The 14,522-nt window shown below is 42.4% G+C and overlaps 1 protein-coding gene across 3 annotated transcripts in view; it reads left to right on the top strand.

Annotated features, from left to right (window-relative positions):
• The first annotated feature begins 6,090 nt into the window (after positions 1 to 6,090).
• Positions 6,091 to 14,522, top strand: part of SESTD1 (SEC14 and spectrin domain containing 1) — a 111,367-nt gene continuing 102,935 nt past the window's right edge. For 2 of the 3 annotated variants that reach the window (XM_044768635.2, XM_044768636.2), the window contains exon 1: positions 6,091 to 6,359. The gene's annotated coding sequence lies outside the window, so the exon portion shown is untranslated. Of the gene's footprint in view, positions 6,360 to 6,531; positions 6,700 to 14,522 lie in introns of those variants that run through there. The other variant, XM_070508196.1, reaches the window with a different exon arrangement.

Raw genomic sequence — 14,522 nt, 5'->3', positions numbered from 1 at the left:
ATTGTATTTTGCCAGAAGCATTTAAAACAATTTGCCTTTAACTTGGCCTCCTTTGTTAATCTCTATTACAAAGTTTATATTAATTAGGAGTGACAGCAAATTGATCGCTTATGAAATTAGGGACTTTTCCTTAGTCTGAAATTTTATTTCATTTTCTATTTTCAGAACACTTTTAAAGCACTATTGATGTTTAAGAGATAAACTTGCATTATGCCTAAATCATGCACCACATCTATTTATGCACATGCAGATGATACTGCAAATATTCATATCCTTTCAGCTTATATCAACTAGTATTCAGGAGGCCTGGATTCTAGCCTTTGATTTTTGTTAACTAATTCTAGAGTTGGGTATATTGCTTAACTTCTCCGGGTCACAGGGAAACAAAGATGTTGGAATAGATGGGGTGTATTTCAGCTTCAAAATCCTATTATTCCACAACTAGAAAAAGAAGTTAGTTTTGTTAGAAAAAACATTTTGCTGATTTCACAAAAAAATCTAACACTGCTTTTGCTCTTTCCTTTGGCGTGTTTACCAAAACCATTTTGTGAAACTGTGATTGGGGGCAAAAAAAACCCACCTGACAAGTGAATGCAAACTATGTTGGCCTTGGAAAAAGTCCTGTTGTCTAAAGGACTCTAAATACATCGGCCTAGATGATGAACTCATAGGTGGCCCAAAAAAAACCACACCCCTTAAAAGTTTTGCTTGTATGATTTCAGAACCGTAAAAGTATATTTTTTTAAAATACCAGATCTTTTCAACTGCCTCAGTGAAAGAGAATTTTTGAGCTTACAATTAAAATGTCAACTGTAAAAACTGATAAGTTGCATACTCAAGGTAATTTTAAATAAAATTATTAGATATTTTTCTTAAAAATTCACTAATGTACTAAATGCACATTATTAAAAGAAATGCTACACACTTTTAGATTTTAAAGTACAGCACTTTGACAATTTTGTCAAATACTGATTTTTGAAATGTTAAATACTCCCAAATTTCCATTTTTGTTTTGCCCCTAAAGGCAAGAGTTGCAGAATGAAGAATACCCGCCCAGTGCTCCAGTTTTGGCACCACCGTCTCACAGCTGTGTGACTGCTGTATATTAGGCAATTTTGGTTACAAGATATAGAAATTCAAACATGTGACCTCAGGGAATAGGGTGTTGGGGTTTGGTTCTTGTTCGTTTGGTTTGTGAACAATACACATGTAAATCAGAAAAACCGAAATCTCAGCCGTGATACCAGGTTTCCCAGCAATAACGGGAAAGTGGAACAACCAAGCCTCCCAGGAGGAGAGGAATGCAAATCGAGTTGGGCTTTCTGGAACAGACTTTGAAGGATGTTCAGAACCCAGGGCATCAGTAGGAGTCTGTGGATCTTTCCTCCAGAGCAGGAGTTCTCATCCTGCTGGGACATCCCAACCAGCTAGGGAGTGTTTTAAAAATACAGAGTTTGAGGCCCCACTGGCAAAGGCTCTGGTCCAGTACATCTGGGGATGTGCCTGGATCACTTTGTTTTCAAAAAGCTCCCAGCTAGATTGTGAAAGCCCTTCTCTAACTGTTGCCTGATTTTGCTATTCTCTTCGTGTCTGACTCGTGATCAGCCCGCTACCAGGGGGCTCCCTCAGCTTCTATTGTAGGTGTCCTTTCTTTACCACAGGCTCGCTGCCTCACCTACTTCAAGCCTTAACTCAAATGCCACCTTGATTTACTTATTTATTGCATTTATCGCCTGTCCCATCCACCAGAATGCAAGATCCATGAGGTAGAATTCTTGTGTAATTTGTCCATCCTGTTTCCCCAGCACCTAAAATAGAGGAGATGCTTCATAAGTATTTGTTGAATGAATGGGTGAATGGATGTTTCCTGCTTAGTCATTGGCCGACACTAACTCCTTCTAACTGCCATCTGTCAGAGCCCTTCTTGCCCATGGCCACCCTCTGTGCTTCCATTTGGATTCAGCTTCTCCAGTTGCTTGTCTGATTGGACCAGCTTTTCTGGAGTGAGTTTTTTTCCCAGGTCATTTTCGAATGGGTATGACTTGGTCATTTATAGATCAGATGCCTTCCCAGGGATAATCAGAAGTGATCCAGGGATTACACAGCACTAAAGAGTACTGCCTGGGGCCACCCTTCAACAAGAGCTATGGGTGGGGCAGTTTCTCCAAGAAGCAGATTCTGGTGCAGAGCAAGCGTTCAGCAAATTACCTAGCCCTGCCAAGTTTCAGTACAGTGGCATTAACAACACCTGTCTGTCTTTTACTAGACTTATGGTAGAGATCGTTTCGTAATGTACATAAATGTCGAATCACTATGTTGTACACCCGAAACTAACATAATATTGTATGTCAGCCATATTTCAATAAAAAAAGAAAGAACAATACCTGTCTGTCTTACCTCAGTGAGTTCTTCAGAAGTTCCTGTGAGCGATGTATGAGAAACATATGCACATAAAAGGTGTTTTCAACATTAACTTATAAAAATAAAACAAGATGAGTGTGAGAAGTTATATCATTTTGGATAAATACGTGCCTTTTAATAAGAAACCTAAGGGAAGTTGTAGGGGAGAAATTAGGATTTAGGAACTTGTTGCTTAAAGTGCCTTTGGGATCCACCCCCACCCTGCCACCCCTGCACACTCCCGAATGTTTTCTAAATGTCTTTCTCATTTCATGTTGATTTCTATTGGGCAGGGGCTCCTGGTACATAATTTCCAATATATATATTTATGCATTTTTGGTGAAGGAAGATTGGCCCTGAGCTAACATCTGTTGCCAATCTTCATCCATTTTTTTTCCTTCTCCCCAAAGCCCCAGCACGTAGTTGTATCCCAGTTGTAAGTCATTCTAGCTCCTCTATGTGGGATGCTGCCACAGCATGGCTGGATGAGTGGTGTGTAGGTCTGTGCCCAGGATCCGAACTGGAGATGTAAACCCTGGGCCACCGAACCTGAGCACGTGACCTAAACCACTCAGCCACAGGCCGACCCCTCAAAGTGATGTTTAAGATGAATAAATTCAGAGACCTGCACTTAGTCTCCGAAAACAAATTGTACAAATACAGGTTGGAGGAGATATTGTTTTATAGCTGTATATGTGTTAAAGACTTAAAAAAGATGTGGGGGTATTTTTCTTTGCTTTTATTTGTGAAAAACATGGTATTTATGAACAGTGTGAGTTGGCAGAAAAATATTAATGTGATATCAAGATGAATTTTCATAAAGGATGCAGAAAATTGTACTTCTCTATTCCTCTCCTTATACCTGGACTGTTGGACTCATTTCTAGCTGCTACATTTTAAGAGGTACAAGGGTATGTTTAGGGGCTGGCCAAGTGGTTAAGTTTGCATGCTCTGCTTTGGCAGCCCAGGGTGCACTGGTTTGGATCCTGAGTGCAGACCTACACACTGCTCATCAAGCCATGCTGTGGTGGCATCCCACACAGAAGAACTAGAATGACCTACAACTAGCATATACAATTATGTACTGGGGCTTTGGGGAGGAGAAAAAAAGAAAAAGAGGGATGAGGGTATGTTTAGGTGAAAGTGGATGGAGGAGAGGCATGGGGCATGCGAGGGAAGGGGGTGTGAGGAGGCACATGCTCTGGTTGCTAACTTGAAATGTTTACAAGGCTATGTATGGAAGAGGAACTGGCTAATCTGCACTCAATACAGTTAGTACTAGATTCAGATTCACTGGGCACTTCAATACACACTGTGTTAAGGTTTATCATAATGACTTAAGGTACTACTAGTATTATTTTCCCCTTTTAGAGTTGAGCAAACTCTGACTTGGAGCTGTTTTGTTCTTGTCCAAGGTCAGACAGCTAGGAGTTATAGAACTGGGATTTGCCACACCACTTTGGAGTTTAAATCCAGTGGTGTTTTCTACCAATACCATAGCTACCTACCGAATTTATAGGGAGGCACATTGCAGTTCAACGTGGGGACTAGAAGGACTGTTCAAGGATCAATACCATTGTGAGCTTACAAGAAGGTCCCCGTCCTTCAGAGTTCAAGCATTTGCTGGACAGCTGCTTTGCCAGGATCTGGTAGTTCCCTAAGTTTACACATAATAAAGAAGGATATGCTTACCTTAAACACAAAATATTAAAAATGAAGGTTAATTCTAGAGCCAAAGGAACTCCAGAGGTGAGGCCTAGTGAATTTAAGTGGCTGAGCCATGTACATTTGTTCATACTGGAAAACACGGCACCCCAACTTCGTTCTCTGCTTTTACAGTCCGATGTTTTCTCTGTAGCAGCAGTTACGCTTATCTAATAACTGGTTAAACAGTGTGGAACTAGAGGGTTTGGAAAAAGGAAGGGCAGGGATGTTTGGTGAAATACTATAATGGATTGCTTGGCATGCTCTTGCTTTATTACAACAAGCAAAGAATGTGAGTGGTGGGAGGAGAGGGTTTAAAGCGATAAACAGAGAATGCCACCTAGAAAAGGAAGAACGGAATACTGTGGAAGGCTAAGGAAGGCAGGGACGGTGGACTGTACCGTATTTCCCTCTTGCTGAGTATGCGCTCAATATCTATCTGTTGGAATGAATAATGACATCAACACTTCAACAAGTATTTAAAGAGAAACTTCTTAGTGCTGAGCACTGCGCTATGACTGGGAGCCAAAAATGAACTAGACAAAAATCTCTATCCTTTTAAGGAACTCACGGTCTAGTAAGAAAAGACCACCAAGCAAAGCAATGGGAAAAAAGAAAGGATTATCATAAAAACTAAGGATTATCACAGAGAACAGATAAAAGGTTCTATGAAAGCAGAAAGGAAAGATAATTCAATTCAGCCTTAAGCCTGTAGGGTGAGGATGTGGGTGTGGTGGAAGGAGGGGATGTCAGGGAAGAGTCCAAAGAGGAAATGAAGCATTATCTTTATTATCTTGAAGGGTAGTAGGAGTTCACCTGGTTAAATGAGGGATGGATTTCAGATGGGGGGAAATATACAAAGGCACAGTACAGAGCCTGTTGAATCTGAGTGCGACGTTTCGGAAGTTAGAGCTGGAGCTGATGAGCTCTAGGGATCAGATCATAAACGGCCTTGTATCCCATGGTAATTGGCTAGAGTCTGGTTGTCCAGGTGGAGAGCCTCTGAAGGATTTTAAAGAGGGAGGCTCTGTGTTTGGGGAGCATTCTCTGGCAGTCACATGGAACAGAAGCAGAAGTGAAATGAATAAGGCTTGACCAAAAGAGTGGCGGAGAGGTTGAAGCAGCAGAGACAGATTATTAGTTACAGAATTAAGAGAAAGAATTCATCCGTGGAATTTTAAATCAGAGAGAACTTCAGCAGAGAGAAATTTGGTTGCCTAGTTGTTGGAATGGCAAGATTTTATTAAAGGAATTAGGTGATACCGAAGCCAGTGGTGGAGTGAGTAATATGGAAGGCTCGGGATTAGGACCACATGGCTGCCCTGAGCTTGTGTGTATTAACTGATGACTCTTTTGAACTGAATTCAGGAAATGACATAAAAATGATTTGCGCAATAAAATAAGAACGAGGACTCTGAAGTCAGTACATCTGGAGAAAAATAACTAGGGTTGGTGAAGATGGGGAAGTAGCCATTATCAGAGGACCATTTGTGGATACATTTTGGACTGTCCCAGGGAAAGCTCTCCGAAGAAAAACAAATACCCTGAATCCAGCCCTTCCTCGCTACAACCCGTTCCCCTCCAGCTGCCTTCATTCTTCAGCCACACCACAGACTTGGGGGAGAGCAATCTCCAGTCATCTCCTGACACTGGGTACTTGGGGGCAAAGGAATCCCAACGAACCGAGGATGACAATTAGAATTTTGAAAATCTTGGAGACCATATATTTCAGGATGAGGACAGAGAGGACAAACGACTCGCAAGACGTCGAGTAACGGGGTCCTTCCTGACTCTAGGTCCAGTGCTCCTCCCACGACCCGGCACTGCCTGCGGGTTTGGGAGGTCGGAGCTCTGCGCGCGGGGAGGCTCGCAGGGTCTGCGGGGGCGTGGGCGGCCCCCTCCTCGCCCAGCCCCCACGCCCCAGCCCCGGGGGACTCTCCGCCCCGCCCCGCCCCCTTCCCGGCCGGGTGGGGTCGCTGCGCCGCCGCTCCCCGGGCGCGCGCGGGGCGGCGCGGACGCGGGTCGGGCCGCGGGTGGCGGGAGGTCGCCGGGCCGCCCGCGCCGCCGTCCCTCGCCTGACGCACGGAGGGGCCAGGACGCGATTTGAGCGAGTGACTGGAGCCGCCGCCGCCCGGACCCGCTCCGCCCCCAGCCCGCCTTCCTCCCGCCTCACCCTCCGCTCCGCCCGCGCCTTCCCGCGTCCCCGCGTCCTCCCGGAGCCGCCGGCCGCCAGCGCCCGCGCCAGCACCAGCCAGGTGAGTGCGGCCGCCGCGCGGCCCGGGCGACCCGGGCGGGAGGAGCGCGCAGGCCCCGCGGCGGGCGGCGAGGGCGGGCGGAGGCGGCGGCGGGCCCGGCTTTCTTCGCCGGCGCGGGCCGCGGCGCGGCGGGGCCGCGCGGCTGAGGGAGGGGCGCCCCCGCGCCGCCGCCGCCGCCGCCGCCGCCACCGCCACCGCCACCGCAGACAAAGCGCCGGAGGTGGGAGCCCGCGGGCCGCCCCTGCCTCCGCGCCGCCTGCCGGGGTGGCCGCGGCCCGCGCCTCCGGTCCCGGGCGTCCTTGTTCCTTTCTGGGTGAAAGGGACCCGCGTGGTGCAACAGGTTCGGGCGTTAATCCTTATTTTCCGGCGGCTCTCGTCCTCGCGGCGTGCGGGGACCAGATGTGGCTCCCGGCCCGGGACGAGTCCCTGCGTCCAGCGCCCGCGGCTGGTCCTTTGTGTGGCCGGGGTCCAGCCCTGCCCGGTGGGTGGGGGACGCCGGCCCGAGGCCCCCGGGCTGCGCCGAGGCTCCTGGCCGCCTCCCTCGCGGCGTGAGGCTTGGCTTTCCGAGGGCCTGCAGGATGTTAACATCCCTCCAGCCTTTGGAGAAGTCACAAAGGGAAGGGAGAAAGGGCTGGGCAAGGATCTCTGGTTATGTATTTATTTTTTCTATGTTAGGTAGACTTATATTAGAAAAGAGCCACGCACAGTCTGGCCAGCTCTTGAGGGTGCGGATGGGATTTCTCCCTGAGAGGCACGATTTGGACTTGCTGCTGCTGTGACAGCCCCCGTGGTTCTGTTGGTGCTTTGACATCTTTCTTACACAGACATCACCCGAGAAGTTGGAGGTGCTGTTGAGGGAGTAAGTCGATAGCAGCTGTTTGACAGGTCACCTCTTTCTTCACATTTTGGCTGTGCCCAGTACACCCACCGTGCATCCTAGCATAGGTTGGCAAACCCTCAAATTAAAATTGCCACTCAAAATACCCCCATATTGGAAAATATTAGTCCATATGGTTTTCTTTGGCTTGATAAACCTTATTTTCTTAGATGTGAGAAACTTTTTTTTCCTCCCCTCACAAGGAAGAACGCATAATAAAGAACAGTTTATCTTTGTTTACATACCTTGGGTCACGCTGTTACCTAGCTGGTTTCATTGGTATGCTATTTTAGTATAACAATACTAAATGGAAGGAAAATATCTTCCTTTTGCTTTGAGCAATAAAATGCTTCTTTGTTCTAGAACCAGGAAGCTTTTATACATAATACTTTGGACGAAAGTTGGTGACTGTCTTTACCCCATGACCAAATACATGAGAAAGCCCTGAAAGGACTCAGAAAGCATTACACAACTCTATAGATTGTTTTTCTATCTCAAATTCCAGGAAATCATTTTGCTGCATATTTATTCAGACAATCCACACTAAATTTAACCTTCAAAATTGGGCCTACTCTATAAATTCCCCAACATTAAGGAATGAATTGGTTGTATTTAAAGAGTTTACCAAGCATTTTCACCCCTGTGAATAGTAATTGGATGGAATAATTGATGGATGAGATTAGAAGCTGATGGTGGACCTGGAGATCTGGTAGCAGAATGCAGAACGTGGAAAGTGGTGGAGGTTGCAAAGTTCCCATCTGCATGGATTTTAGTTGGTTGACCAGCGTATCTGAAAACTAAATCACTAATTACAAAAGCAGATAATATTACATTTTGACCTGTTTTTTTCGGGTACTCTGTAACGACTCCTTGAAACTCTTTCTACTCCCTAAGAACAAACTTAGTATTAATAAGGACTTCTCTTTTGAAGAAATAAAATTATACCAAATTAATCTGACCTGTAGAAGGTTTCTCTGGCATAATTAGTAGTTTTACTTTGTTAAAAATACCATTCATCTGTGTAACATCTAACTTCAGAGAGCTTTCATAGCTATTACAAGCAACAGGAACAACCTCTTGACAAAAGTAGGATATTTAATAATGAAAAGTAGCCAAAACTTAGATTTCTATAATAGTTTTCTTTTATTGAGATATAACTCATATACCATAGAATTCACTCTTTTAAAGTGTACAATTCAGTGGTTTTAGTATATTCACAAGCTAGTGCAGACATCATCACTAATTCAAGAACATTTTTGTCATCCTGAAAAGAAATCCCATACCCGTTAGCTGTCAGCCCATTCCCCCTCCCCAGCACTTGACAGCCACTGATCTTTTTGTCTGTGGATTTGCCTGTTCTGGACATTTCGTATAAACGAAATCATACAGTATGTGGCTCTCTGTGTCTTTCACTTAGTATAATATTTTCAGGGTTCATCCATATTATGCATGTATCAGTACTTCGTTTCTTTTTATGGCTGGATAATATTCCATTGTATGGCTGTGCCACATTTTGTTTATCCATTCGTCAGTTGGTGGACCTTTGGCTTATTTCCACTTTTTGGCTGTTATGAGTAATGCTGCTATGAATGCTCATTTACAAGTTTTTGCGTGGACATATGTTTTCAGTTCTCTGGGTGTATACTGAGATGTGGAATTGCTGGGTCATATGACGACTCTGTTTAACTTCTTGAGGAACTGCCAAACTCTTCCATAGCTGCTGCACCATTTTACATTCCCACCAGCAAGTAGGAGAGTTCTGTTTTCTCCAGCATTTGTTAATATTGTCTTTTTGATGACAGCCATCCTAGTGGGTGTGAAGTGGCATCTCATTGTGGTTTTTATTTACATTTCTCTAATGGCTAATGAGGTTGAACATTCTTATTGCCCATTTGTATATCTTCTTTGGAAAAATATCTATTTAATTTATAGTAGTTTCTGAGTTTATGTTTTTCAAATGTATCTTCTCATTTAGTCTTTGCAATAATCCTGCAAGATAAATTTATCCCTGTTTTACTGCTAGGAAACTAAGCTGCAAAGAGGTTAAATAATTTGCTCACTTTTTAACCTTACAGGAGTAATAAGAGTCAGAGTCTGAATGTAAACTCAGGTCTTCCGACTCTGTTTCCTGCATTCTTTCCAGTTCATGAGGCATACAGAAGTTAAATTGTGTTTTCAAATTTGCTTGGCTAATTATTGACAAAGTAGGGGAAAAATAAATACGTAAAAAATTAAACCAGATAACAAAATAGCAAGCGTTGTGGCCACACTGCCTCATATTCACCAGATTTTGTTACGCTTTTTCAAATAAATTCTTTGTTTTCTCGTATCCTAATAATAATAATAATATCATTTCCATATTTCCTGTGGGGACACGGAGCAGTTAAACCCAGTAACAGCTTCTTAGTGGCGTAGCCAATCCTAAAACTCACTGTTCACTGAGATATTGTGCTTTCTAGTTCCCTTCTGCTTCCATGTTCTCTGCTTCCCCACTAATTTATTCCCTTTAACCTTAAAATAATTGAATAATTTAACATTTTTCATAAACATTAAAATTTTTCTGGATTAAACTTAACTTTCATTTTTGGACAGGGCAGTTTGCCAATTTCGTTTTGAAGTGCAGAATTACTAAGGTACTTATTTTGGGTTTTATGTACTTGTCTGTATCAGACATAGCACAGATGTAAAATTCTCAGCTCCTTGGTGGTAGGTAGAGGCCATATGCTGTTTGTTCATCTTTACGTGTCCATTGTCCAGCATAGAGCCTGACACTTAGCAACTATAACCTTTGTTGAATAAATGAATACAAAGACCTTTTTTTAATTGCAAGAATAAATAAAAATGACTTGGTACTCTTTTTAGAATAAAAACAGTACAAATTTCAGAAGAAATATATTTCTTATTCCTGGCATACAACCTAAAAAATAACAAATGATATAAAATAAGAACTTGACTTAAAACTCAACGCTATATTTTATGGAAGGAAGTAACTGTTGTTCCATCCTGGGTTTAAAAAAATAGGGTCTGCGTGTCCAGTGGCTGGCACAGGTGCTGGTTAGCTCGGTGCCTGCACATAGGAGTTGTGTCCTGAGTGCTTATTAAATGAATGCCCAATGAGTGAATAAAAGAAGTAGTTTTCACTATAACAAGTAGAGGAAATACGAGAAATGAATATTTAGGCCTTTTCATTTATATATTTTAATTGTCAAACATGATACATGTTAATTATAAAAATTCAATAATACATGGATATACAGAGAAAAAGCTGAAAATCTCCCTTTACTTCTTGTTGCCTTCCTTTCACTCTTAAGACTACTCTTGTCTCAGGTAAACTATTGTTAACAGTTTGGGGTTTATAGTTCCAAACCTATATCTTTGCATTTATGTGTAGGTATGTACAAATAGACATTTACATATCCAACTGTACCTACATACATACGTGTGTTTTCACAGTGTTTTTTTCCCCCACAAATGGGATCATACTACATATATTCCTTTGTTTTTCACTTAAATATATTAAGACTTTTGCATCTGTAGCCACAAAGGGTAAACATTATGTTTCCCTTTTAGTTTGCTGTCTTTGCCTGGTTTTGGTGTCAGGATTAAGCCAGCCTCTAAATGAATTGGGAAACTCTCCTTTTTTCCCCTGTGCTCTGGGAACAGCTTAAATGTCTGCCTTGTAAACATTTATTAGAAATCACCTGACAGCCTTGGGGGAGGAAAGATCTGAGACAATCTTTCTGATTTTTCCTGTTGTTATTATTCTATCAGTTTTCTGCCCTTATTTTCTATTACATTTTGGTGAAGGAATCCATCCACACACACACTTCCCTTCCCCCAGCTCTGATGAGTAAGTTAACAAAAGCAAGTGATTAAATGAATCAATGGATGCAGGAGTATATGTGCTTTTCTGTGAGAGATCCAGGCTAAAGTTCTACACTTAATAGTCGTGTAACTTTAGGCAAGTTACTTACCTTCTTCACACTTTGGTTTTCTGATCTGTAAAATAGTAATGATCCCTACCTCATCGAAGTCTTGAAAGTATTAAATATGAGCTAATATTTGAAAAAACCTCAGTAGTTGTATCTAGTAAAAATGAAATAACTTATAATGCTGAACTGTAACATGCTATACAAATGTGAAATTTGTCACCATAGTCATTATAAATTGTTTTAGCCTAACAAGAACAAATTTAAGGAGAAAGGATGGTGGAGCTAGGGACGTTTCCACTAATAAGTTGAAAGGATCTATAAAAATTTCTGGGCCATTAGAATTTAATTTTGACGGACAGTCATTTCTACCTCTACACTTTTGAGGCAGAATAGTAGGGAAAAGTAGTGGAGCACACCTGGATTAGTCCTGCATTATTGCCTTGTGACTTTGGACAAGTTAATTTCTCTTGGTAAAATGGGATAAATACACCTACTATATAGGATAGCTGTGTGGAAAGAGAGTAGTGTAGTGCCTGGCATCTAATAGGTATTCAAATTGTAATTTTTTTATTTGCATGTAATGAGTGCCCAATAGAGACAAACGTGACGTGTTGGGTGCTGCTATTTTAAGGCTGCCTGGTGTAATGGAAAGAATGTTAGGCCCTAAGTCAGTGTTAGCCTGTGTGTTAGACATACTAGCCATTGGCCTTGGACAAGTCACCTGCTCAGCTCCTTCTGTTTCCTAACTTATAAAAAGGAAGAGAATTGGGGCTGGCCCCGTGGCCGAGTGGTTAAGTTCGCGCGCTCCGCTGCAGGCGGCCCAGTGTTTCGTTAGTTCGAATCCTGGGCGCGGACATGGCACTGCTCATCAGACCACGCTGAGGCAGCGTCCCACATGCCACAACTAGAAGAACCCACAATGAAGAATACACAACTATGTACCGGGGGGCTTTGGGGAGAAAAAGGAAAAAATAAAATCTTTAAAAAAAATAAATAAATAAAAAAAAAAAGGAAGAGAATTAACACTTATTGAGATTCTATTTTTTTGTTTGTTTCTTTTTTGAGGAAGATTAGCCCTGAGCTAACTGCTGTCAGTCCTCCTCTTTTTGCTGAGGAAGACTGGCCCTGAGCTAACATCTATGCCCATCTTCCTCTACTTTATATGTGGGACGCCTGTCACAGCATGGCTGGCCAAGTGGTGCCATGTCCACCCCCGGGATCCGAACCGGTGAACCCTGGGCGGCCAAAGCGGAATGTGCACACTTAACCACTGTGCCACTGGGCCGGCCCCGAGATTCTATTTTATATGCATTTACAAATCTTACCTCATTTAATTCTCTCAATAATCCCAGCAGATAGAGATGATTGTCATCTCCCATTTTAATAGATGAAGAAACAAAGGCACAGGAATTGGATTTTCTGAGGTCCGTTTGTGGACTCCCCCAGTCCTGCCCATGTTCTTTCACTCATTACCACGATCCCCTCCTGGGGGTGATAGGGTGTGCCCTGTGTACAGGGAATACTAAGTGTATAAAGAACTAAACCAGTGCAGGATGAGACTACTTATTTATTGATTTCCATTAATAAAATACAAATAGAGGATGGTTAATGTATCCTAATGCCTATGCTTAAAAGTAGTAATTTAAGTTTTTTAATACTTGTGTTTCTCATAATCGCTTTAGCTAAATAATTTATTTGGATTCATTGCATTTCCAGTTTGACCAGGTAAAGAAGAGAGGGCATAGGTAGTGGCCATAAAAGGGAAAGCTTGTTTGATAGTGGGTTGTGTGCGTATGCGCACCTGTGTGTATGTGTGGAAGAGCGGGTAAGTACAGTTCTTTGGCAGTTTGGCATTTACAGAAACTAGATTCTTGGAAAGATGTAGGGAAAATCTGCTTTATAATTCATTGTCTTCTAGCAGACTTGCAAAGTCATTTAAAAAATGAACCTGCCTTTGTCAGCTGGTTTGTAAAGAGATATTGATTATATTCTTGGAAGATAGTAATGTTGTCTTTCTTTTGGTAGGGGTTGCCAAAGCTTTTGCTGTGGGTTTCATTTTATTTGATCGGATTCAGTGATATTGATTTGGCATTTTTGCAAGCCTTGTGCTAGGGGTATGCAAAACAAAAAACGCTATTGGGACATCACAAATTAAATTGTGATTCAGTAATACTATAGAACGTTTAGAAATTCTATCTATGAGGTGAGGCTTCAGTTACCATTTTTATTCTATTTAGTAAGAGTGGCAATTCCTATGTTTAGGTTAGAGAATTTTTATCAGAGTAGGCTTGAATTGCACTGTGTAAATTCTCACTGATATTGAAGGCTGCTTTTTTGCAGAATGCAAAGCATCGTGAGCTATATGTAAGAGTTAGAAAGCATGCTTCTTGTCTTCAAAGAGTTTATTTATATTTAGTTAGGAAGGCAGTGCTGGAGGAAACCAAGGAAAAGGACACAGCGATTCTTAAAGCTCGTGCCTGCTCTTTGTAAAATAATTTTGCTGCGTTGGGCTTTGTTAAGATACCATAGGTCTCTCCTGATGGATACTATCAGAAACAACCCAGCCCTTTGAAAACTGGTAGTTGTGTGTGTTGAATGTCTTATTCATTCTATAGTGCTCTCTTTGCTTTATAAAAATTACTGTTTGGTCTAAGTACCAAGAATAGTTCCTCTTCTGAGTACTTTTCTGTTTATCTCCTGTGTGTGGCCTGGGTTTTCGTTGTGTGATGGCTACTGGAAAGCCAGAGCCAGATTTGTGGCCTGCCCGGAGCAGGCATACAGGTATTATCTGCACATTTTTTAGCCTTTTTCTTGGCACCATTTTTGGTGTTTTCTTTGTTCTTTTGCTTTTATTTTTTAATTTATTAACTTTTTATAGTTCCTGTATTCTTGTAAGTCTCATTAATCCTTTTCAGAACAAAATAGGAGTATATAAAAATAAATATACATTAAATCCTTGGAGGAAAATATCAGGGCAAACAGATTAATATAGTAGAGACCAGATGTGGCAAACAGGTTTTATTTCATGGGCCAGCTTTGATTGATAATGGTGGCTGCGTGGAACTTTGCGTTAAGGAGTAGTTGGAGGCAGTGTGTGGATTTAGAGGGCAAGGCTGCTGTGATCATTGAGCAGTGTTGTTGTCATGGGTGTAGGAGTAGTGATGGCATGAGTGCCTGTATTTGCCATCCCTGTTATAGACAAAATATGCGGGATGCTGAATAGCACAATAGGTGGGTGGCTTTTTAAGTTTAGAGCTAGGTTTTGCTGGGAGAGAGGTGGATTTGGGGAACCAGCTGGTAACTTGTTGGGGTTGGCAGTCAGATTGGTTCAACTAGAATAAAGTGTCTGCAGTG

Source organism: Equus asinus, chromosome 4 (genome assembly GCF_041296235.1).
Source record: "Equus asinus isolate D_3611 breed Donkey chromosome 4, EquAss-T2T_v2, whole genome shotgun sequence".
NCBI lineage: Eukaryota > Metazoa > Chordata > Mammalia > Perissodactyla > Equidae > Equus > Equus asinus.
The sequence above is the reverse complement of the archived record's forward strand: the minus strand, read 5'-3'. Positions and strand labels throughout refer to the sequence as shown.